Source organism: Canis lupus, chromosome 20 (genome assembly GCF_048164855.1).
Source record: "Canis lupus baileyi chromosome 20, mCanLup2.hap1, whole genome shotgun sequence".
Lineage (NCBI taxonomy): Eukaryota > Metazoa > Chordata > Mammalia > Carnivora > Canidae > Canis > Canis lupus.
The window spans coordinates 55,248,413-55,273,091 of record NC_132857.1 but is presented as its reverse complement, the minus strand read 5'-3'; the positions used below and the strand labels follow the sequence as shown (position 1 = coordinate 55,273,091).

The 24,679-nt window shown below is 33.4% G+C and overlaps 1 protein-coding gene across 23 annotated transcripts in view; it reads right to left on the bottom strand.

Annotated features, from left to right (window-relative positions):
- MBD5 (methyl-CpG binding domain protein 5) overlaps positions 1–24,679 on the bottom strand; it is a 433,497-nt gene that overhangs the window by 103,395 nt on the left and 305,423 nt on the right. For 9 of the 23 annotated variants that reach the window (XM_072789109.1, XM_072789112.1, XM_072789100.1 and 6 more), the window contains 2 exons: positions 7,946–8,070; positions 4,497–4,613 (listed from right to left, as the gene is read on the bottom strand). The exons of 10 other annotated variants lie outside the window; for them this stretch is intronic. The gene's annotated coding sequence lies outside the window, so the exon portion shown is untranslated. The remainder of the gene's footprint in view (positions 1–4,496; positions 4,614–7,945; positions 8,071–24,679) is intronic. 4 more of the 23 variants (XM_072789102.1, XM_072789105.1, XM_072789111.1 and 1 more) reach the window with 1 other exon arrangement.

Genomic DNA, 24,679 nt, shown 5'->3' with positions numbered 1-24,679 from the left:
GGGGCAGCTCAGGTGGCTGAGTGGTCTAGCGCTGCCTTCAGCCCAGAATGTGATCTGGAGACCCGGGATCGAATCCCACGTCAGGCTCCCTGCATGGAGCCTGCTTCTCCCTCTGCCTAAGTTAAGTCTGTTCCTCTCTCTCTCTATCTCTCTCTCTCTCTCTGTGTCTCTCATGAATAAATAAAATCTTTAAAAAAATAAAAGATTAGATAGGAATATTTTCCCATAGGATTGTCAAACTTCAGTTCCCTAAAACATGCAGGTAGTACTTCCCCACCTCCCCACCTGTCCTCCCGTCCCTCTATCCAGTAACTCTTACAGGAGTGAGAGCTGAATAATTTGTTAGAAGCCTTTTATCTTTACCCTTTTTGGCCTTTATATAACCAAAAGGATATCAGAAGGTCTGTGGCTTATATTGTTTCTGGAGCTAAGGACATCCCAGTAATGCAAAACTAAAAGAAATATACCATAACTCCTAGGAGAGAATTATAGAGTATATAAGAGGTTGAAGGTTAGTAAATTTTAAAAAAATTATTTATTTTTAGGAGGGGAAAGAGAGAGAGAGAGAGAGAGAGCACGCGCATGAGCAAGTGCCAGCTTGGGCAGGGGGAGGGGGGGAGGGAGAGAGAAACTCTCCGGCAGAGTCCTCATTGAGTGCAGAGCATAACAGGGGGCTTGATCTCTCGATCATGACCTGAGCCAAAACCAAGAGTCAGACGCTCAAGCTCATTGGACTGAGCCACCCAGGCGCCCTGGCAGTGAATGTTTTTAACTTAGTTTTAAACTGCTTCAATTTGTAACTACATTGAATGAAGAAATGAAAGTGAATCAATCTTTCTTTGTAAATATCTCATAAGTGAATATTGGACTAAATATTTATTTAAATATATTGAGATAACAATTCAGAAACTCCTCATAACAAGTGAGAATAGGACAGATTTTACAAGTGCTGTCTATACGCCAGGCCTGACAAACACAGGGCAGCCGTCCTATAAAGGATGAAGAGAACTTCCTCCAATAAACTAGTGTAGGGCAGACCATTTAGCACCAAGTCAGAGCTCAGGCTAGTTCTTCTTGCTTTAAGCTGTTGTTTCATTTAGAGCCAAAATACCGATATAATACTATTAAGAAGTAATTTGGAAAGATGCTCAACATTATTAATTATCAGGGAAATGCAAATAAAAAACACAATGAGATATCACCTCATACTTGTTAGAATAGTTATCTAAAAGACAAGAAATAACAAGTGTTGACGATGATGTGGAGAAAAGAGGACTCTTGTGCACTGCTGGTGGGAATGTAAATTATTACAGCCATTATGGAAAACAGTATGGAGGTTTCTCAGAAAATTAAAAATAGAACACCCATATGATCCAACAATTCCACTTCTGGATATTTAACCAAAGAAAACAAAACCATTAATTTGAAAAGATATATGTACCCCCATATTCAGTACAATAATATTTACAATAGCTAAGATATGGAAATTAATGGAGTCCATTGACGGATGAATAAGGAAGGTTATATATATATATATATATATATATATATATATATATATATACACGATACTATTCAGAAATAAAAGAAAAAAATCTTGCCACTTGCAACAACACAGATGGACCTAGAGGGCACTATGCTAAGCAAAATCAGTCAGACAAAGACAAACACTATATGATTTTGCTTATATGCAGAATTAAAGCAAAACAAAACAAAAATCAAGCTTATAGATATAGAGAACAGATTGATGGTTATCACTGGAAGCATTGGGGGGGGGGGGAGGGCCAAATAGGTGAAGGGAGTCAAAAGGTACATACAAAAGAATAAGTAAGTCATGGGAATATAATGCACAGTGTAGTGACTACATGGTACTGCATATTTGAACGCTGCTAACAGAGATCTTAAAAGTCCTCATCACAAGGAAAAAAAAATTTGTTACTAGGTATGCTGATGAATGTTAACTGGAATCATTGTAATGACCATTTCACAATATATACAAATATCAAATCATTATGATGCATACCTGAAATTAGTAGAATGTTATATATGAATTATACTTCAACAAACAAAAAGGATTTTGAAGGATGAGACACAACTACAAAGGCAGGGAACAAAGCTCTTTCAGTACTCAGGCTATCGTGAACATCAGTGGTTCCTGAATTGAAGCAGGCTTAAGAATTTACCCATGTCATTTGTTAAAATGCAGATGTCCAGGCCAGACTGATGGTATTCTGACTGAGAAGCTAGCTGGAGCACAGCAGTTAGGCATCTGTATTTTTATCAAGCACCCCCAGGTAATTTTGATAGAAGAGGAAGTCTGGATAGAGTAAATAGAAAAACACTGGTCTATGATGTAAAAAAAAGGAATAAAATATTTGGCAGTTCTCCAGTTGATCTTGTCAATAAAAAACAATCACACCGGTTAACAAAGACTTGGAATTTGGATTTATGCTGTGTTACTGTGTATTGTCTATACTGCTCTTATTGTAGAAACAGCTATAGCAATAAAGAAATGCGATATCATGTCTTCCAGAAAGCCCATTCTTATATGAACTTTGTCTACATTATTAGAAAAATAGACATTTTCAATAAATAGCACCACTTTTATATTCAGGAAAAAATGAAGTAATTTCTACTTTGTGAGAAAAAAGCCAAACAGAAATTTACATAATGTAGTACACCAGACTGAAGGAGGCTACAGAAAAAAATATTAAATGTTCCATTTGTTTTTCAATAATTCAAATCAGAGAGAATAGAAAAAATACATATAAAGGTCAATAAAAATATTATTTTATAGAATACATGTATATTTATATTACTTGAGGAACAAATATAAAACCTAAGACAAATGAATACTAACTTATGTGTTTTTAGAACAATGAATTTGTAAATATTTGCTTTTATCTGACAACTTTATCAATATGTCTATTAACTTTCAAGCTATTAAGCTTTGACAAGATACAGACTAATTGAAGAAATATGACTATTGGAAAAATATCTAGAAGCTTCCATTAATTCTTTCTTACATGCTTACTAAAATCAGGCAGATGAACACACTAGACGGGAAAGCTGCCTGCTGATAAGAAACTCGTTCTTTGTTTTAGGTGACGCCCAAAGTACATTACTTATGAAATATATGATGTCAAAAGAAAAGCATTCTAGAATCAAAAATTACTTTCAGGCTGGAAAAAGAGATTTAAATAGTATAAACTACATTAAATCATCTGGGTATTTGCTAAAATTCAATGCAGAGAAATATTAAGTCCTTGAGTCATTCAGTCTGAGAAAAGCAAGAATATGTCAAAAATATAGCTGGGCTGCAAATTAAACCTGAACATTTTTGTTTGTTAGTGTGCTAAAATATAAACTCATGTGGTTTATCTTTAGATACAATTTTTTTTTTTTGGTCTAGTAAGTACTGTTCTTTAACATTGTTTTTTGAAACTTATCCAAAAAGTAATCAACATTTCTGTAAGCCCTTTATGGAAGATAAAAAACAACTTGAAATATACCTTGAGACTATCTAAGATTAAATAAAATATTCAGAAACCTCAAAACATTTTCTCCTCTGGTCTCTTCCATCATAAGGTTTATTAAAGAGTCCTGGGAGTTTCAATTTACTGACTTGAGATGTAGACTTTACAGACTTATTCAGAGTGATTTATGAATATGCCTGTGAAGGGACATAACCATTCCTATCCTAATCAGGCTCTTTTATTTGCTTTTCTTAGAAAAATACTAAAAGGAATTCCCAAAGGGATTAATATGAAGAATTTCTGAAATCCAAAAAGGATAAGGGTGGGGTGCATGTTCTATTTAAAGCTTTTAATTAAAAATTATTGTTATGGACTGAGTTGAGTGCCCTTAGAATTCTATATGGAAGTCCTTAACCCCTTCAATATGACAGTATTGGAGACAGGGCCTTTCAGGAGGTAATTAATGTTAAATGAAGTCATAAGGATGGGATCCTCCTCATCCAATAGACTATTGTCCTTGTAAGAGGGGAAAAAGACATTAGGGGTGGGACAGCACAGAAAAGGGCATGCGAGGACATAGCAAGAAGGTAGCTATCTGAGGCAAGCCAAGGAGAGAGACTTCAGGATAAAGTAGACCTGCTGACACCTTGGTCTTGGGCTTTAGCCTTGAGAACTATGAAAAAATAAATATCTATTCTTTAAGTCATGAAGTCTGTGGTAGTTTATATGGGAACCTTATACAACTATGTTATGTATATGATGTACATGTCATATATGTGAGTTATAAAGTATAATAACAAATGCCCATGTACCATCCCTAACCTCTAATCTCAAACACACTACCTCAAAGAGCATCATTGTTTCAAATTTTCTATTCATCATCCCTTTGCTTTGAAAAAAAAAAAGTTCTATCACATATTTAGGGATCTCAAAACAATATATTTTGTTCGTTGGTCAAGCTGTCTATCCCTCTGCCAATATCACACTTTCTTCAGTTTTCAACAGAACAAATTCATTTACCTTATTCTTCTATAGGAGTGTGTTGGCTCTTCTAGGCTCTTTGCTTTCCCAATAAAATTTAGACCCAAATAGAGTTCCTCAAACACCGTTAGGATTTTTCACTGGAATCACATTGACCTATAAACCAATTTGAAAAAAAAAAAAAAACTGACATCTTGTCTATATTTAATCAAATATATTAGTGCAACCTCCATTTAGACTTTAATGTTCTTCAATAAAGTTTATAGTTTTTTTTTCATAAAGATCTTGTACACTATTATTTCTTTGTATTTTATGTCTTTATGGATGTAGTAAATAGTATCTTTTCTAACTTTTTAAATATTAGAAATACAGTTTATAATTTTACATTGATTTTATAATCAGTCTCCTTGCTAAACTTTCATTATATTTCTATAATGAGTTTACCCGTTAATTACTTTGAGTTTTCTATGTAGATAGCATGCCATCTACAAACGAATGTAGTTTAATTTCTTCCTTTCCAAATGGTTATACTTGATATTTCTTTTCTGTTCTTGTTGTGAGGACTCTGACCTCCACTACAATGTTAAATGGACTTGTTCCAATTTTAAAGTAAATGTCTCAAGTATTTTTTTGGTAAAAATGATATTTGCTGCATATTCTTGACAAATACCTTTAATCAAGTTAGGGAATCTTCGCTTCTTTTCCAGTTTTGCTAAGAGGTTTTTTTTTTTACCCTTCCATGAATAAGTTAACTATAATTAAAAAAAAAAACCTATCAATGCATTACTAGGTATTTATCCAAAGGACACAAAAATGGTGATTTGAAGGGATATATACATCCTGATGTTTATAGCAGCACTAACAACAACAGCCAAATTATGGAAGAGTCCCAATGTCCTCTGACTGATGAATGGATAAAGAAGGTATGGTACACCACACACACACACACACACACACACACACACACAGGAATATTACTCAGCCATCAAAAGTATGAAATCTTGCCATTTGTAACAACATGGATGGAACTAGAGTGTATTATGTTAAATGAAATAAGTCATTTACTTATTAAGACATATATGATTATATGATTTCACTCATACGTGGAAGTTAAGAAACAAGATAGATGAACATAAGGAAAGGGAAGGAAAAATAAAATAAGATAAAAACAGAGGGAGGAAAACCATAAGAAACTCTAAAAGACCGAGAACAAACTGAGGGTTGATGGAGGCAAGAAGGGTGTGGTGGTGGGCGAAATGGGTGATGGGTGCTAAGAAAAACACTTGTAGTGAGCACTGGGTCTTATATATAAATGATGAATCACTAAATTCTACTCCTGAAACCAATACTACATTATATGTTAAAATCTATTGAGATGACCATGTTTTTTCTCCTTTAATTTGCTATGCTAAATGATATGTATAGATTCTACCCTCTGCCACCAAACCATACTTGCATTCTTTATTCTTTTGATGCCCTTCTTGATCATGGTTGTATTTTCCTATTTTTTTTTAACACATTGTTATATGCTGCTTGCTAAAGTTTCGTGTAGGATTTGATATTAACTTCCATAAATGAGAACGAATTGTACTTTTCCTTCCTCTTGCTCTTTTTGTTTGGTTTGGTTATTAAGGTTTTGATATAGACGTATGTAGTCGAGCTTGGGGATAATTCCTTCTTTTTTTCTTTTCCGTTAAAGTGTGTAAATTTGAAATATCAGAGGATATTTGACCATTACCAGGTCAGTTGTAATGATATGAGGCTTGTGTATGTGTTTAATGAGAAGGTCTTAACAAAATATTTAATTATTTAATGGTTATGGGAATACTTTCAATTTCAATTTTTTTTTGTGTCACTTCTGGATAAGGTAACCTCTCATCTTTTATTTTTTTATTATTATTTTTTTTACATCCTCTCATCTTTTAAATTTCTACTTGATCTGTAAGTATTTTTACTCATAATATTGTTTATTTCAGATTTTTCTCCTTAATTTTTAACTGATTAAACTTCCAGAGGTATATCTATTTTGTAGGTATTTAAAAAAAAAGCAATTTCAGGCTTTGTTGATCCTACCTGCTAAATGTATGTTTTCCTTTCATTAATTTCTGCTCTTTGTTATCTCATACTTACTTTTTTTTTTTAAAGATGTTGTTCATTTTCTAACTCATTAAATTGGAAGCCTACATCATGAAATTTCAGCCTCCCTCTCTTTTTAATGTAAGCATTTAAGGTTATGTATCCTATAAATTTGGTATGTTTAGTTTTTGTCTAGTTATAAGGATGCTATTTTTTGGTTCATAGTTACTCTTTTTTAAAACAAATTTCCAAATGCATAATCATTTACAAATTTTTCTTTTTGCTATTGACTATTATGTCAGAAGATGTGGTCTGTAAGACAATTCTTTGAAATGTACTGACTTTTTGTGCTAAAAATATAGTCTATTTTTGTAAATGGTTTAATCATTTAAGAATGCATATTCTCTATTGTATGCAGTTGTAGACAAATGTACATTAAAATTTATTATTATATTGAGAAATTTCTGTCTTTAATTTTACAGAATTTAATATATTTTGAGGCTAAGTTATGTATATGCAGGCTTAATATTGTTACTTTTTTCTAGTGAACTGAACCTTTTATTATTACGTAGTAAGTTCTCTTTATCTCTAGTCATACTTGTTCAATTAAAATTGATACCCTAACTTTTGTTCATTTGGTGTTTGCCCAGGATAACCTTTTACTATTCTTATATTTTCAACCATTTCATGTCATTATGTTTTCAGAGTGTCACTAAGTGTAATTGCCAATTTATTTATTTATTTATTTATTTATTTATTTATTTATTTATTAATGATAGTCACACAGAGAGCGAGAGAGAGAGAGGCAGAGACATAGGCAGAGGGAGAAGCAGGCTCCATGCACCGGGAGCCCAACGTGGGACTTGATCCCGGGTCTCCAGGATCGCGCCCTGGGCCAAAGGCAGGCACCAAACCGCTGCGCCACCCAGGGATCCCTGCCAATGTATTTAGGTTTTTTTTTTAGTTTCTTACCCTTTGCTTTTCATTTGTCCCACTTCTCCTACACTTAAAAATGAAAAGCTCTCTTTTTGCCTTAAAAAATGAACTGGAAAAATTTTTATTTGTTTGAAACTTACTCCATTTTCTCCTTTTTATATGATTAGATGTCATATACTCCTTTTCTACCCCTTGTTTGGGGTACTTTATAAATTTTACTCTGCACTGATAATCCCTGCTGAATTTTTCTAGTTTCTTCTAATAACCTGTGCAGCCAATTTCCCATATTAAATTGTCCTTTTAAGATAACTGGAATAGTTTCTATTTAATTGACTAAATACTGACCAATATATCAATTTATTAAAGATTTCTTTGTCATTGGCCATTCCACTTTCGTAAGTTCAATTCTGCCAGTTTATTCTTTTTAAACATTTCAAATTTGTTTTTATATATTCTATATCAGCTAATTGCAATACCTTTTAATCCTGGGCAGGGTGGAGGCTACATCTGCAATTTGTCTTTTCTGCTCTCGCTCATGGTAGCTTATTTTCTTATGTGTTTGCTGGATTTTGATTATGAACTCCTATTTGGTTGATATGATCTGTAAACAAAACAAAACAAGACGAAAAAACTCCCATCTTAAGTGAGAATTATTTCTTCTAGCTTCTCTGTCTTGCTAGTGGCCTTTAGTTTTCTTCTGGATTAGGTATTATTATTCTCATTTACCATTAAGAAGACCCCAATCTGCAATGTGTTTATAGCTTATACTTCAGCTTCAGTCTAAGTTTTTTTCTTCGTTAAGATTTTATTTCTACCTGTGGAACTTAGCAATGAGATAACATTAAGTTTTATGCAGGATCTGATTATTTTGTATTAAGGCAGCTCTTCAGAGTAATGTTACATTGTTAAAAATAGATGTCTTCATACTGATTTTCTATTTATTCCACTTCTGTGCTATTTGAATATTTTCAAATTCGTGTTATTTTTATAATAAAAACTCTGGTTCCTAAAAAACTTCAGGAGTTCAATGAAGTCTTTAGCAAAAATATACTACATTATTTTTTCCAATTAGATATTTCATTTTAACAATAACAAATAATGTATTAATATCATTTTCTTATGTTTAATATTTTTATATGTTGTACCTCAATTTCTCTAAGTCCTTTTCATTTGGTACAATATGTAAAATTTAAATCTCACAAATATTAAAAGTAGGAAGATATAAGCCACAAAAAATTTACTTTCCAAATAGAACAATGGATAGCCAATAAATATATATATGTAACTACCTAACCATAAATTTGTAAATAAGTATTTTTCATATATGTATACTTATTTAAAAATATATATATGAAAAAATATGTATTTTTAAATATCTAAGCTATACCAAATTCTAAGTGAATTTTAATTAGAATAATGGACACTATGAAGATGCATTACAATAAAGCTAGCCAAAATTAATAAATAAAAATGTATTGATTAGAATTAGTGAGTTATTTCAAGATAATATAAGATAAACGTTTTTCTCTCTCTTTTTTAATAATAGAAAAACCTTAAGTATTTCTGGTAAGGAAGAAAGTTCTCTCTAACACAGCTGGAAAGCTATTTATGATATAGTATAAAAACTGAAACTACACTGATAAAAAGCTGAATTATTTATTCTACTTAGAAGCAATATGAAAAGAAATTTAATCATGCCCTCATACTTGCAAAGTTATAACTTATTAAGCCGTAAAAGAAATGCTTAATGTAAGGAAATTAGATACTACTCTTCAATTTTGGAAAGGTATGCTCCTAAACTCTTAAAACAGGTTAGCAATTTTGGAGGTTAATTTGAAAAAGTAGCAATATGATTCAGGTCAACTCTGAAATTTATCAAGAAACCAAAGGTTATTAAACTGATTTTTTACTATTTTATCTTTGCTTAGAATAATTAAGGATTAATATATAAACCATTTCACTCACATAAACTATCATTTTTTTAAGGAATGAAAATATATATAAGTTAATGAATACTGTACAATGCATTAAAAGAAAAAGACAATTTATATGGCTTATCTCTGGTTCCTTGAAATGTTCTGAATTACAAAAGGAAATGCAGAAAGATTTTTAAAAGAGGGTTTCAAGGCTCAACCCCAAATCCTGACTACATAATAGATAATTTCTATATTGTGGGAACATCTTTTCAAGTAAATTTAATGTAATGACAAAACGGATACTTTTATTTCATTTGTTCATATGATAACCTTAAGAAATATGTACTCAATTCACCAAATTTCTGAAGCACAAAGTTTAAATTCAAACCATAATCCAACTTTTCTTTTCCTCCCTCCCTCCCTCCCTCCCTCCCTCCTTCCTTCCTATAGGTACCCACTGTCAAGACTATCCTTGGAGAAGGGAGAGGACACAAAATATGCTGACAGAATGGGAAGAGACAAAGCAAAAGGGAAGTACTGGAGAAAGCAACTGAATTACTAGAGGCTTACATGGAAGACATAGTTTTTCAATCTCCTTTTTAGATTTATATAATTTCATACATTTTGGAAAAAGAATTTAGACGAAGAGGCGAGAGACATATAATTACAAATTCAATGGTCAGACTCTAAGATGTGGAGAAAAAGTAGTCAAGGATGGCATCTATTTATTTGCATGAATTGTTTGTAAGCAAAGACATAGTTGCATCTTAGTGGCTTTCAACTGGCAATGACTTACTAGCCTAGAGAACATCTGTCAATGTCTGAAGACAATTTTGATTATCATTATGGGTGTGTGGGTGTGTGTGTGTATGTGTGTGTACACACACTTGCAAGCATGCTACTGGCATCTAGTGGGAAGAGGACAGAGATGCTGCTACACATCCTACAATGTACAGAAAATCCCCCTTTAACAAAGAATTGTCCATTCCAAAATGTCAACAGAGCTGAGGGTGAGAAACCCTGCCTTATTATATAATTGCAGATGTGCTTCTCTCTTTCAGTTCAAGTATGAATGATAGTTAGAGGAGCTAACATTTGGTAGAAGTGACTAAGAAAATAATTTAGGTGCTTACTGAAGGCAAATTTGGGATAAATTTCCCAGATAAAGACAATGACCTGTACCTGACCCCTAGAAATTTTAAATGATGCAATGAAGACTTATGAGAAAAATTAATCTAGTAAACTATTATCTCTGGACATTGGTTACCTATGGTTTTGAATGCTTTTCTTACTTAGGCATACTTTGTCTTACTGTGCTTTGTAGATACTGCACTTTTTACAAATTGAAGGTTTGTGACAATCCTATATTGAGCAAGTCTATCAGCACCATTTTTTTTCCAACAGCATTTGCTGTTGTGCGTGTTCTGACTGTTGTACTGACTGCCTGTCCTTTTATCTCTCTCCCTCTCCTCAGGCCTCCCTATTCCCTGAGATACAATAATATTAAATTAGGCCCATGAATAACCCTACAATGGCTTCTAAGTACTCAAATGAACAAAAGAGTCAGTTGATGTGACAAACTTCATTGTTTCATTTTAAGAAATTGCCATAGCTACCTCACCCCCAGCAACCACCACCTTAATCAGTCAGTAGCCCTCGATATCAGGACAAGACCTTCCACCAGCAAAATGATTACAACTTGCTGAGAGCTCAGATGATGGATAGCATTTTTTAGACATAAAGTATTGTTAATTAAGGTGTGTACAGTGTTTTTTCTGTGCAGAATGTTATTGCACACCTAATAAATCATAGTGTAGTATAAATACAACTTTTACATGCATTGGGAAACAAAAAAATTCATTTGACTCAGCTTATTATAATATTTGTTTTATTGTGGTGATCTGGAACTAAACCGGAAATATCTCTGAGGTATGTCTGTATTTTGTTAACTTTCTACAGTATGAATCTAGTTTTTTTGTTTTTTTTAAGATTTTATTTATTTATTCATGAGAGACACAGAGAGAGAGGCAGAGACACAGGCAGAGGGAGAAGCAGGCTCCATGCAGGGGGCATGATGTGGGACTTGATCCCAGGACCCCGGGATCATGACCTGAGGCAAAGGCAGCTGCTCAATCACTGAGCCACCCAGGTGCCCCTGATTCCAGTTTTCGTAAGGCAGGAATCAGAAAACTAGAATTCCCAGACTGTCTTACAGCTAGGTAAATAAATACCTTAGGTTCCAGCAATCGAATTCAGAGTGTGGCTTGCAACTAGAAGCAAGCAACCTGAGGATGCAACTCCTCTTGGAGAACTTGATATGTTGGTGGCGATATCAGGTTGTTTGTGGATGACAGCTGCATTCAGACTGATGCATCTTAAGTGCTTGGTGCCAATGCAAAGTGTTTTGCTACAAGAGCTTCTGCAATATGCTTGTACAATGTTACTGACTGGGTAACTTCAGAGAGGCTCTCTGGTCCTGCGGGAGTCTATTAGCTACCCAATTAATAACTTTCAGCATGTCTTCTTTATTGTTAAAATGGCCAGAGAGGATTATATTATTTGTAATAAGGAATCTTGACTGATACAAAAATGGATGGTTTAAAAAGATTTCTTTCCTAAACTCCTTAGCTGCTAATAAAATTACTGAAGTATCAGCAGTAAGCCTAAGACATGCTATTAAACTATGGTGTTTTGGATCTGGTGCTTACAATATTCTCATTAATAACATGTATAATACTTTGGAAATAATGCTAAAATAAAAATCCAAGGCTATGGCATTCAGGATCAATATTTAACATTAATATTTATATGCAGTAGGCATTATATAATGGTAGCTTATATGTTACTTTGAATTAAAAATAAAGTCATTATATTGGAATAGTGATCAAGTATTCAAAATAGTTTTGTTTTCTAGTACATCTGCCTGAGAGATCATCTTCTTCAGTATCCCAACATCCTGAAAGGATGTACTACTCTGTTTTCCATACATCAATTTCAGGGCAAGGGAACAGACTGGTCACCTTCAGGCTCTCCTACTATAGGAAAACACTAAAATGGAAGGTCACTAGGGGCTAAGCCTTCATTTTCTTCTCTTTAATATCATTTTAAATTTTAGGTTTCACTTAAAAAGTTTTCAATCGGTACTTGCTAATTGTAACTTATGGAGGTTAAAAAAGTAAAATAAAAATAAGACATCTTACTAAGACTCATAAAAAGAAATACAGAACCTGCTATCATATTGCATGTTCTCCAAGAGTCTTTTACAACGTAAATGGTAAGATGATTGAGGGTTATTAAATACCTACATACACATTCAGAATTGTTCTATCTGACTTTGTAATAAAAAAATACAGGAACACATGCAGGTTTATGTGTGTAAACACACTCACATATACAAAGTAGATTCTTATTTCTGTGCAACAAGTAAACAGGCCTGTGTGCTATGTACTAAGCTTTGCAACATTCTGGTGTGGCAAACTAGCATCTAATAAGGTTTTCTGACATAATCAAATATTTCAGTATATTTTGTCAGTAAGGTAATCAGCTGAACCTAGATTCAACAATTCAAAAGGAATTTGTGCACTGAAAAAGGAGAGTGCGGAGGAAAGTCGCAAAGTCAATAATAGTATTATGAATAATTCTAATCAGTACTAAAAAAAGATTGAATCACCTGATGACTACTGTATTTTATTTGGTTCATATTTTCATTAAGGATCTTCCCATAAATGTAACTGGTTTGAGGTCCCCCCCAAAAGTGACTTGCATTTAGATGGAAGCTTATCCATCTAATTCAGCCAGCATCAGTATTTATATAATATCAATACTGTTTGAAATTTTTCAAATCTTAAAGGTTCTAACACACGATGATCCAGAAAGTCTTATGGTTTATCAATTATTGAAAAGATAATGGATGTAAAGTATAATAAAGGAAAGCAAAAATGGCACTTGTATAGCCTCTCTTTTTAAAAACAAATAAAGAAGAACATGTTTGTATTTTTCCCATATCAGATATAAGTCACCAAGGATCATTAGGTCATTATCTGGTTATTCAATATGTGCTTTTCACTGTTATGAAATACTACCACTGAGGAAGAGCTATTATAGCCTGAATTGACTGAAATCTACCAAAGTCATGCATAGAAAAAAAAATAAACAAAAAAATCTGATCAAAGATACTATCTCTTGAAAAAAGATTTAGTTGAAAGATGGTTTCTACAAAGACTGGATTCTTCAAATATATGACCTTTCCTTATGTTTTCACACATACTTTTGAAAATGCTTTTTTTCCATGAATAAAGATGTTAGTTGAAACATAAGGATACTATCTCTTCTGCTCCCTGAAAAATTTATATATATACATATATGTATGAAAGTTTTTATTTATTATTATTTTTAAAGTAATCCAATGTGGGGCTTGAACTCACGACCCTGAGATCAAGTGTTCCAGGCTCTACTGACTGAGACACACAGGCACCCTTGCTCCCTCAAAAATTTGAATAGTTAAGCCTATTAAAAAAATTAGGTCTGCTTGTTTTCTTATGATATCATAGAACTAATTTTCAGTGTTCACTAAAGTTTGTTTTTACCAAAGTTAAAATTTAATTTTGTATCCATATCAACATATAATTCTTTTAAAAATTAGGTAAGGACTATATCCAGCTAAACTATGTGTTTATTCCAGTATGCAACTACAGGAGGTCTTCATTACACTCGAGAGAGCTAATTAGAACAACTGCTCAAAGGCTAAACTGCTGTTCCTCAGTTACCCTGCTAGCAGAGCTGCTGGAGATCGGAGGCAGAACTGTAGGAAACGATAATGGCTGCCCAACCTCTCAACTGCAAGTACCAGTGACTTTCCACTAAGTCTTTTTGCATCCATCAAACTCCTCAAACTTCTTGAGCCCACTACATCTTCTTTCGTTACCCACTCCACTTGAGTTCATGTTCTCTTGGCTCACCTTTCTTACCTTTCATCTTAATTTCTGTGTTCCCACTTTTTCTTGTGTTTAAAAATCTCTCCCTATGTTTAAGGTTGTTTCTAAATTCATAATTGCTACTTTCCAGAAACACTGCAAAATAATACTTTTCTACTGGTGATGATTCACATTATAATAATGATTTACTGGTCTCCACACCCAAGGATGAAGGTAATGATCCAACAATATTAGTAGGCCATGAGTTGGAGTTGGCTATTTAGTAGTAAAGGATGGGATTTTCCTTAATGAAGCCATATTATTCTCCCTGGGTACCTCAGAAAGCCAATGGTATGTATGAGTGGTATGGCCTGAATTGATATAAACCAGTTAACTAGAAAGAGCCTAACAATCAGAGAAGTAAGGCAAATATTTTTTAGGAAAAAAAGTCCACTATTAACATTTTATTTTATTTTAAAAGATTTTATTTATTTATTCATGAGAGACAGGGAGAGAGGCAGAGACACAGGCAGAGAGAGAAGCAGGCTCCATGCAGGGAGCCCGATGTGGGACTTGATCCCAGGACCCCGGGATCACACCCTGAGCTGAATGCAGATGCTCAACCACTGAGCCACCCAGGAGTCCCTTCACTATTAACATATTTAACACAAATGACAAGATTTGTTCTAACACTTAGCGTATCACAGATACTCAATAAATTGTTAGTGTTAATGAGACTACTGTTTATCTTGAAATATGCTGATTTGGATCACAAAATTCATCTCATATATTTTTAATCCCATCTTTGGTAACCAAAATCACTGACTTCAAACAAAACAAAACAAAACAAAACAAAAACCAAAATCACTGACTTCCAAAACTACTCAGTATAAGTTAGGAACTCTTACTACATACCCTGATAACACATTGTACTACTTTTATCACATTTATTATACTGCATTGTCATGGTTCAGAGTGTGCTTGTAGTAAGTAACTTGAGAATGGGGATATATTTCTTATGCTTGCAACTTTAATCCAATCAAAGTACTTAGCATGAATGTATATGATTTATTCTGAATGAATAAATGAATGAATGAATGAATGATTGAATAGAAGCCAAAGCAGCTTTTTTTTTTTTTTTAAACAGGGCATTCAATCACTAGAAAATTTAATACATTCTTTTTTTTTTTTAAGTTTTTAAAATTTATTTGTGATAGTCACACAGAGAGAGGGAGAGGCAGAGACACAGGCAGAGGGAGAAGCAGGCTCCATGCACCGGGAGCCCGACGTGGGATTCGATCCCGGGTCTCCAGGATCGCGCCCTGGGCCAAAGGCAGGCGCCAAACCGCTGCGCCACCCAGGGATCCCTACATTCATTTTTTTAAATAGAAAGGTCACTAGATGAATGAGAGTCTTAAGAGAGTCTTAATACTGGCATTATGAAGAAAAAAAATGCTGGGAAAAAAATTACTTTTACATACCCAATTGAGCTATTTCTTTGTATCCAAACCAGTTAGGAGATTAGAGGACCAAAAATGGCCTTTGTAGGAAGTGTAAGAAGATGATAAAATCATCTGAAGTGACATAGACCTTACCTTGAGATTCTGTGTCTTTCTTTCCCACTCTGAATTACGAATTTCTTACTAAAAGATCAGACAATTTAGAGATGCTTTAGCAAAATTTTGAAAATCTTAAAGTTCTGGAATTAACCTAGTATTTATAGCCTAGCTTCCTAGAGCATTTTTTCCCTCCATCTGCTGGTTGTTGATATCGTATAACCTTATATTCAGATTACAGAAACACAGCAAGAATGAGTTTCTCTTTTTTAATATATTGCAATAAAACTCTGGCTTCAAATCTTGGTGTGAGACACTCACTAAAAAAATCTGAATGAAAGAAAAGTAGGTCAGTATTGGAGCTGAATCCTTTCTTATGTAAATAAGAGCTCCAAGATTTAATTCTATAAAATAATTTTACATGATGCCACATGACCATTTTCTCAAATAAGTTATACAGTCATTAAAAGGGCAAAAGTATTATTGACATGTTTTACATAATACATTTTGAATGGAGACTATAAAGTTCTTAATGGAATTAAAAAAAAGAAACTAAAATAAAAACCTAGTTTATTTGCTGAAATGCTTATACATTTTACCTTTCCTTAGAAAGCTATTAAATTTTCTGTGAGGAAACAATCCTTCATCTCTTTTAATATATACAATGTTAAGAGTTATAATATTCTTTCTTACAGAGAAGCATCAAAACAATTTTAAAAGCCTGCTTCAGGGGCGCCTGGCTGTCTCAGTCGGGAGAGCGTGTGACTCTTGATCTTGGGGTCATGAGTTTGGGCCCCATGTTGGCTGTAGAGATTACTTAAATAAATAAAAAACTAAAAACAAACAACCCTCCCCCCACTTCAAACATACATATCCATGCATACTTAGTCCTTCTTAGTTTACCTCTTACTTAGATTTTTAAAAAGATTTTATTTATTTATTTATTCATGAGACACACAGAGAGAGAGGCAGAGACACAGGCAGAGGGAGAAGCAGGCTCCATGCAGGGAGCCTGATGCAGGATTTAATCCCAGGATCCCAGGATCACGACCAGAGCCAAAGGTAGACACTCAACCATTGAGCCATCCAGGTGTCCCATCTTTTACTTAGATTTTTGCTTTTGGTTTAGACTCTTGTATTCAAAAATTAATCAGGTGATATCTGAATCTATGACAGTCTTCGTCTGTTGATTGTCTACTAAATGGTAAATAACTTAAAAAAATTTAAACTAAAGTACAATTTAGTCCTCTGGATTTTTCTTTGACTTGCCAACTCTCAAGGTCAAGCAACTAGTAAGTAATATTTGACTCCTGAACAGAAAGCAAATATTAATTTGTTTATGAAGACTATATATCTTATGAATACAAAGAGGACAGAATTTGAGAAAGTAAAATGTTTTATGTCTATATATATAAGTACATACATAATATGTGCAAATAACATACATACTATAAATATATATTAGTGCCCAGTGAAAAAATTGTGATGCACTCAAAATATTAAAAATTGAGATTGTTTTAATAATTATCCCACTTTAGAAATAAAATATATTGTAGCACTTTATGACAGAGTAAGTATCTAAAACTAGGCAATTTCTTAATAGAAAGTCTTTTAAAAAAACATGTTTCTCAATTCAATACATAATCTATCACCTTTATAGAGTGGTGACAATGATTTATTATAAACTCTAGAGGGCAAGAAAGGTTCCTGGACAAAGCTTTTGTTATACTTAAATTAGCCAGGTAAAGTGGGGCATGAAGAATAAGTAAATGTGTGGCAGGTGGGCTGGAGGTTGGGGAGAGAATAGAGGTAGTGGTTTTATGTGTGTCTTGAAATTGCTGCCTATTGTACATCCTCTAAAGTGCATTCACTTAAAATATTAATACTCTGAATTCATATGGTACATTTAACATAAAGAGTTTAACATGTTCACAAATATACTATCAATGACCTTTTCTTGAAGGAGGGAGATTATTAATCATCATGTTAACTTTGCTTCATAATTTTATCAGTTTGGACAAAGAGCAAGGGATATATCTGGCCTTTTTCCTTATATACTTGGAACAACTGACCCATTAAACCGAAGTTAGGTTTTACCTCTCGGGGGCGGGGGGCATACTCAAACTCAAGAAAAGTGTTACAACTTTTTATTTCAGTGTAAGTCAAACTTAGAGAAATGTTGCAAGAATAGGATGAGTAACTCTAGAAACTTCATCCAGATTCCTTGATTGTTTACATTTTGCCCCATTTGCTTTATCATCTAAGTATCTAATTTCTTCTTTTGAAAGTAAATTGGAACAATATGCCAATTCACCTCTAAAAATTTCGGTAAGCACTTCCTTTGGACATGGATATTCTTTTACATAACAACAATATAATTTTTGAAATTAAGAAATTTAATATATCTAATCCAGAGTCCATAGTCAATTTTCAATAATTGTCCTGTAAAGCCCTTTGTAGCATTTTGTACTTGCTTTTTTAAACCTATGGGCCACGATCCAAAACATTATCACACATTACACGCAGCCGATTAAATCTCCTTAGATTTTCAAGAGATTTTTAAAGCTGATAAAATCCATCTTAAAAATGGAAACTTCTCTGCCTTTGTCTTTTTGATCTTGACATTTTTGAAGAACACAGGCCAATTATTTTAATATTTAATGTTCCTCATTTTGGGTTTATCTGATGTTTCCTCTTGATTAGCTTTAGGTTATGCATCTTGGTGGGAATACTGTAAGAGGCAATAGTTTTTCCTTTTCCTGCACATCCTATCAGGAAGCACGTGAAATGTTAGTTTAATCCAATATGGGTGGTTTTGATTAGTTTGTTGATGGGATGTCCCCGTCTCTCCAGTGTCAAATTACTGTTTTCTTTATAATTAAAAAGTGATTCGTGGGAAAATATTTTGAAACTGTTCTATATAAAATTTAGTTCACTAATTGTAGCATCTGTTGATGATTTTCTAACTCCATTACCCCTTATATTAGTTGGCATAAGGAAGAGGTTTTTCTTCTCTCTTTAATTGATTTATTCACTTACATTAGTATGGGCGGATGGATTCTTATTTTATTTAAGATGTAATAATTCATTATTATCATTATTTATTTTGCTGTTCAAATTGTTTCAGATTTGGCCAGTGAGAATTTCTTCAAGCTGACTTCTATTCCAAATATTTTTGCAAGTAAATTTTTCTTGAAAAACTCCCATATTTCACTCTATCCCTAAAGATATAAAATATTCTTCCATCAGTGTTTCTTTTTTCAGAGCAGAAAGTTACTATAATGTCAAATTCAAAAATGTTCTGGAAGAACATGCTAAGGATATGATACTGACGATTACTAAATTAAGTGATGAAAGCAACTGTGCTCTTATTTTGGAAAAGCTATTTCTTCTTTCGCTATTATTTCCTTAGAGTTGTAACGTATGCAAATTTTTAAAGTAAAAAATAATATGCACATGATTTTAGAGTATTTTATCTAGAAACCATAAAGACTAACGCTATAGTAACGACTTTAACAATCTTTAATACTCTACCCTAAATACTGTAAAGTCATACATATATTATTTTTAATTAATTAAAAACATCTAACTAAATGTGGAGTTGTTATTAGAAAATGCTGCAACCTAAGACATTTTTCAAATAACACTGGTCCTTCACAAGCACACAGGTGGTTATAAATGCACATCTTCTTTTTCTTTTAAGGATTAAAAATGTAAATAGATAATTTAAAATCATTGAATATAATATCTCAGAATTACAAGGAAGTCTGAAGTATATTCAGTCCTATAGTTCCCAAACTATGCTCTGAAGATCACTTAATACACAAAGTATAGATATAGGGTAACACAGAAAACTTTAATACTATATCCATCTTTTGGAAATTCACAATACACATTAATATAGTATGAAAATTTGCTTAACTTTGTTTAATCCAGAATTTCCCAAATTTCAGCATGGAAGTTAGAATCTTTTTAGAAGTTCACTCTTAATATCTAGATAGGAAATTAGTAATCTTTTCATTTTTCAGAAAAGAACTATCTTTTATAATGTCTCATATATAGCTGATGGCACATCTGAACAGAAAATACAAATCTCTTGGCTACTAGAGTTTTGTTGTTGTAACATGCTGCTTCCTTTTTTTTTTAATGATTTTATTTATTTATTTTTCATGAGAGATACAGATCGAGAGAGAGGCAGAGACACAGGCCGAGGGAGAAGCAGGATCCCTGCAAGGAGCTTAATGTAGGACTCCATCCCAGGACCTCGGGATCACATCCTGGGCCGAAGGCAGAAGGCAGGCTCAACTACTGAGAAACCCAGGCATCCTACTGTTTCTTGTCTTAACATAAGACCACTTCTGGATCTTTTAGTTGGAATCATTTGCCAAGAATTAGTAAGAGCAGAATATACTTATAATAAAATATGCTTTGAAGTTCTTGTTGATGTCTAGTTACTGCTGTTCAAAATACAGGATCAGTGGTTCTATGTTGTGGAGTCTAGTCTAGCTTCCATGACTTAACATACCCCGATCTTTAAAAATAAGTAGCTATGGTACTTTGTCTGACTATATAGGTAATGTCAGCCTTTCTTGTATCAACAACTGGATCCCGTGCAAGGTTTCAATAGCTATATTAATAAATACTAGACAAATTCATTCATTCACTCAAACATACACTCTACATTCAAAAATGGCTTTGCAACCAATTGGTTCATTGAAACACTAACTACACAGGATAGTTAGGTCCCCAAAATGATGTCCTGAAGAACACAGCTTCAAATGATGGGATTTGATATGATGCAATACACTGTCAAGGTCAAACAAGTGTGGGAAATGTTGGGTTTAAATTTTTTTAAAATTTATTTATGATAGTCACAGAGAGAGAGAGAGAGAGAGGCAGAGACATAGGCAGAGGGAGAAGCAGGCTCCATGCACCGGGAGCCCGACGTGAGACTCGATCCCGGGTCTCCAGGATCGTGCCCTGGGCCAAAGGCAGGTGCCAAACCACTGCACCACCCAGGGATCCCGGAAATGTTGGGTTTAAAGAAATTTCTCCCACTAGGACTACTCAGAAGCTTTTTTTTTTTTATTTTTTAAGATTTTATTTATTTATTTATGAGAGAGACACAGAGAAAGGCAGAGACATGGGCAGAGGGAGAAGCAGGCTCCTCTCAGGGAACCTGATGTAGGACTCAATCCCAGGACCTTGGGATCATGACCTGAGCCAAGGGCAGATGCTCAACCACTGAGCCACCTGGATGCCCCTACTCAGAAGCTTTTATATGATAAAGGGTGTGAATTTTCAAGAAAGAAAAACATTAAGGATGAGTGTGTGTGTGTGTGCACGCGTGTGATTTTAATTCCCCCAATTTACTCAACTGAATCTCCCCACCTTCGTGATAAAGCTCTTAGAAGACTGTCCTATGAAATACCAGTTTGGGAAACGCTGATTTGATTAAAAAGGAAAAAGAAATCATCTAGGCACAGGAGACAAGTCAGAGTTAGGTTTACTGTTCAGTTATAGTAAGTTTCTAGTCTTGATAAATCTCTCATGCCTGCTCCTTCAAAAAGGTATTAATGTGCTCTGCCCACACTTTCTGTTCAGAGTCCTGCTTCTGGGCTACTCTCTTATAGCTGTTTATTGTTTTTATATTGCATCTCATTCTGCTCAGCTTCTGCCTCACATAGTTGCAGCCCTTACTTTTTTCTGTCTCTCCCTCTACTTCCCATTTGATTCTCAGCCCTGGGTTTCCAGATTATGGCCTTAGACTCCTTAATACAGAATCTGGCCATCTGCCCTGGTACTTTGTAATTTTCCCTGGCTATATAAAAAAAACTCAGGAAGTACTTTGGCAAGTAAGTCTTTTTATCATCAGGAGGACAAAAAAAACTACATGGTTGATCCTTAGCACATCTTTGCTTTAATTTTATTAGCTGAGAATTATGATGTAATCTGTTATTTCTTCTACTTTATAATATTTTTGGAATGAGCAAAGAGAAAACAAATGAGATTCTTTCAGTATATATAGGGCTCTCTACTTGAAAGTCAGTCACCTGTGTACGTACTTTAACTCATTCAATGCTTTCCTTTTAGGGTTTTAAAAGACGAAAGATTTATACGATCTGAAGAGAAACCAGAGTATTCAGGGTTTTATATTTTACACAGAATTGTTAAAAGGTGAACTAGCTTTCTACACTAAGAGAATACGGCTTCCTGAAAGTAAAAGCAGACTTTTTGAGAGATGCTCTACACCAAATTGACAGATGATAAAATTAACTTCTCCTGATGAATATAATTTCATAAAGCAGACTCTAGATACTATTTTATTTTTTATAATTTAACAGAGTTCACCCCAAATTAGGAAATGAAAACTAACTGCATCTTATTGGGGTTAGATTTCAAAATTAGCAGACTACTATACTAGGGTAAATAATGGGGGGAAAATCCATAGAGTCATATCTAACATGATATAACATTTACAAATGGACAATGATTATATGTTCATTTTCTGGAATATAAAGGCATTATGTTTTATTATTTGAATCTTTTTAAACAATATTTTAATGCCACCTTAAAAAAATGATTGTGCAGACTTTCAGGTATCTTTTAAAATACCAGCAATATTAAACAGTGTGCATCCTGTAATTCTAGCATGTGGAACCAGAATGTTTCTGAGGCTTCACAGTAAATATCAGCAATGCAGCACACTCTACCTCGATTTTCAATATCTAGGTCACATGGATCACTTTGAATACTGTGAATAGGGAAAAAAAACAAGCAGGAAGATTTTTATAGAGCTAAGAAATCATAACAACATTCAAATTATGAAAAAAAGCATAACATGGTTTTTAAAATAATAATTCCTATATAAAATAGAAAATAGTGCCCTAAAATGAATTTCTGATCTATTATATAAGCTGAATAAAACCTTTGAGGAGTATTATTTACTTAATAAAATATCTTTTGTTTTTACTGCTCCCTCAGATGTGTGTGTGTGTGTGTGTGTGTGTGTGTGTGTCCATGGTGAACAGTCAGGAACGGAGAAGAAGAAAATACGGGAAATAAATGTACTGTTAATCAAAAAGCATATGCAATTTAGGAAAAAAAAAATCCTACAGTTGTTAACAGTAATCAGAAACTAGAGCTTCCACTTACAATAAAGGCAAATAGGTATGATAATGATATCTGAAATTACAATCTTTATTTATATGAAAGAGACATTGAAGGTTGACAATATATTTTAATTATGAAAAATGCACAGGGATTTGTTAATTTTTCTTATCCATAAACATAGAGTTGCAGATATTTAGAGCCTAGAATCGTCTTTACTGTAGTTTTTATATTTTCCTTGAAATCTACTGAATTTATTAGGTAATGAATTTAAAATTTCCACTTGCCCCTTCCCCAAGTTATTACATGAAGGACAGGGAGTAAATGTTTCTCAGCAAAATGAGAGACTCTCATAATATATAATAAAGCTCTGCTACCATTTATAATTTTTATACGTGTATAGCTCTTTTTAAGAGAGACAGAAATGAAAACAACTTGACTGAATGCATTTTTCTTAATCTATTCGATAACACCAGAGGGAAATCACACATGCGTCAGCACAATTAAGACAGGAAACACTGAAAAACTACATTTAAATGACTAGGATTTATAGAGATAGAACTTTGATAAAAAGATTGTTCATATTATAAAGACTTGGCTATAATCGATGTATATTATTTAACAACACTAAAGCTTGCAAGTATCTTTTAATCAAGCACACAAAGGAGCTGCTTAAGCCTGCAAGAAAGCAGGGAAAACACTTTTTACATACAGCATACCGTTAGTTGGCAGCAATTCTCTTTAAGGCACCCAAATTTTCATACAGATACAGGTTAGGGGATTTGGATTAGAAAATTTACTCTAGTTATGGAGATATTTTAGAGGTGGTTTAAAAATGGGTCCATGGTCCTCATATGAAAACTCCACAGTGAATATCACACTTTCAGTTTTTCCCCTAAGGTCAAGAACCAAGAAAAGGATTTCCATTCTCACTACTTCTATTCAATATAGTACTGGAAGTCCTACCCTCAGCAATCAGAAAACGACAAGAAATAAAAAACATCCAAATTGCTAAGGAAGAAGTAAAACTTGCACTATTTGCAAATGACATGGTACTATGTAGAAAAAAACCCTAAATATGCCACCAAAAAACTACCAGAAGTGATAAATGAATTCACTAGCCTCTCAGGATACAAAATCAATGTACAGAAATCTATTACATTTCTATATAATAATAATGAAACAGCAGAAAGAGCAATTAAGAAAACAATCCCTTTTACAGTTACACCAAAAATAATAAAGTACCTAGGAATAAATTTAACCAAGGGGGTGATAGACCTGTACTCTGAAAACAATAAAATATGGATGAGGAAAAGTGAAGAGGATGCAAAGAAATGGAAAGATTTTCTATGTTCAATGATCAAAAGAACAAATATTGTTAAAATGTCTATACGACCCAAAGCAATCTACAGATTTAGTACAATCCCTATTAAAATACGAATAGCATCTTTCACACACCTAGAACAAACAATCCTAAAAATTTGTATGGAACTACAAAAACCCCTGAATAGCTAAAGCAATCTTGAAAAAGAAAAGCAAAGCAAAGCTGGAGGTATCACAATCATAGATTTCAAGCTATATTACAAGGCTGTAGTAATCAAAACAGTATGGTAATGGCACAAAAATAGACATATAAACCAACAGAACAGAATGGAAAATCCAGATATAAACCCACAATTACATGGCCAATTAATCTTCAACAAAGCAGGAAAGAA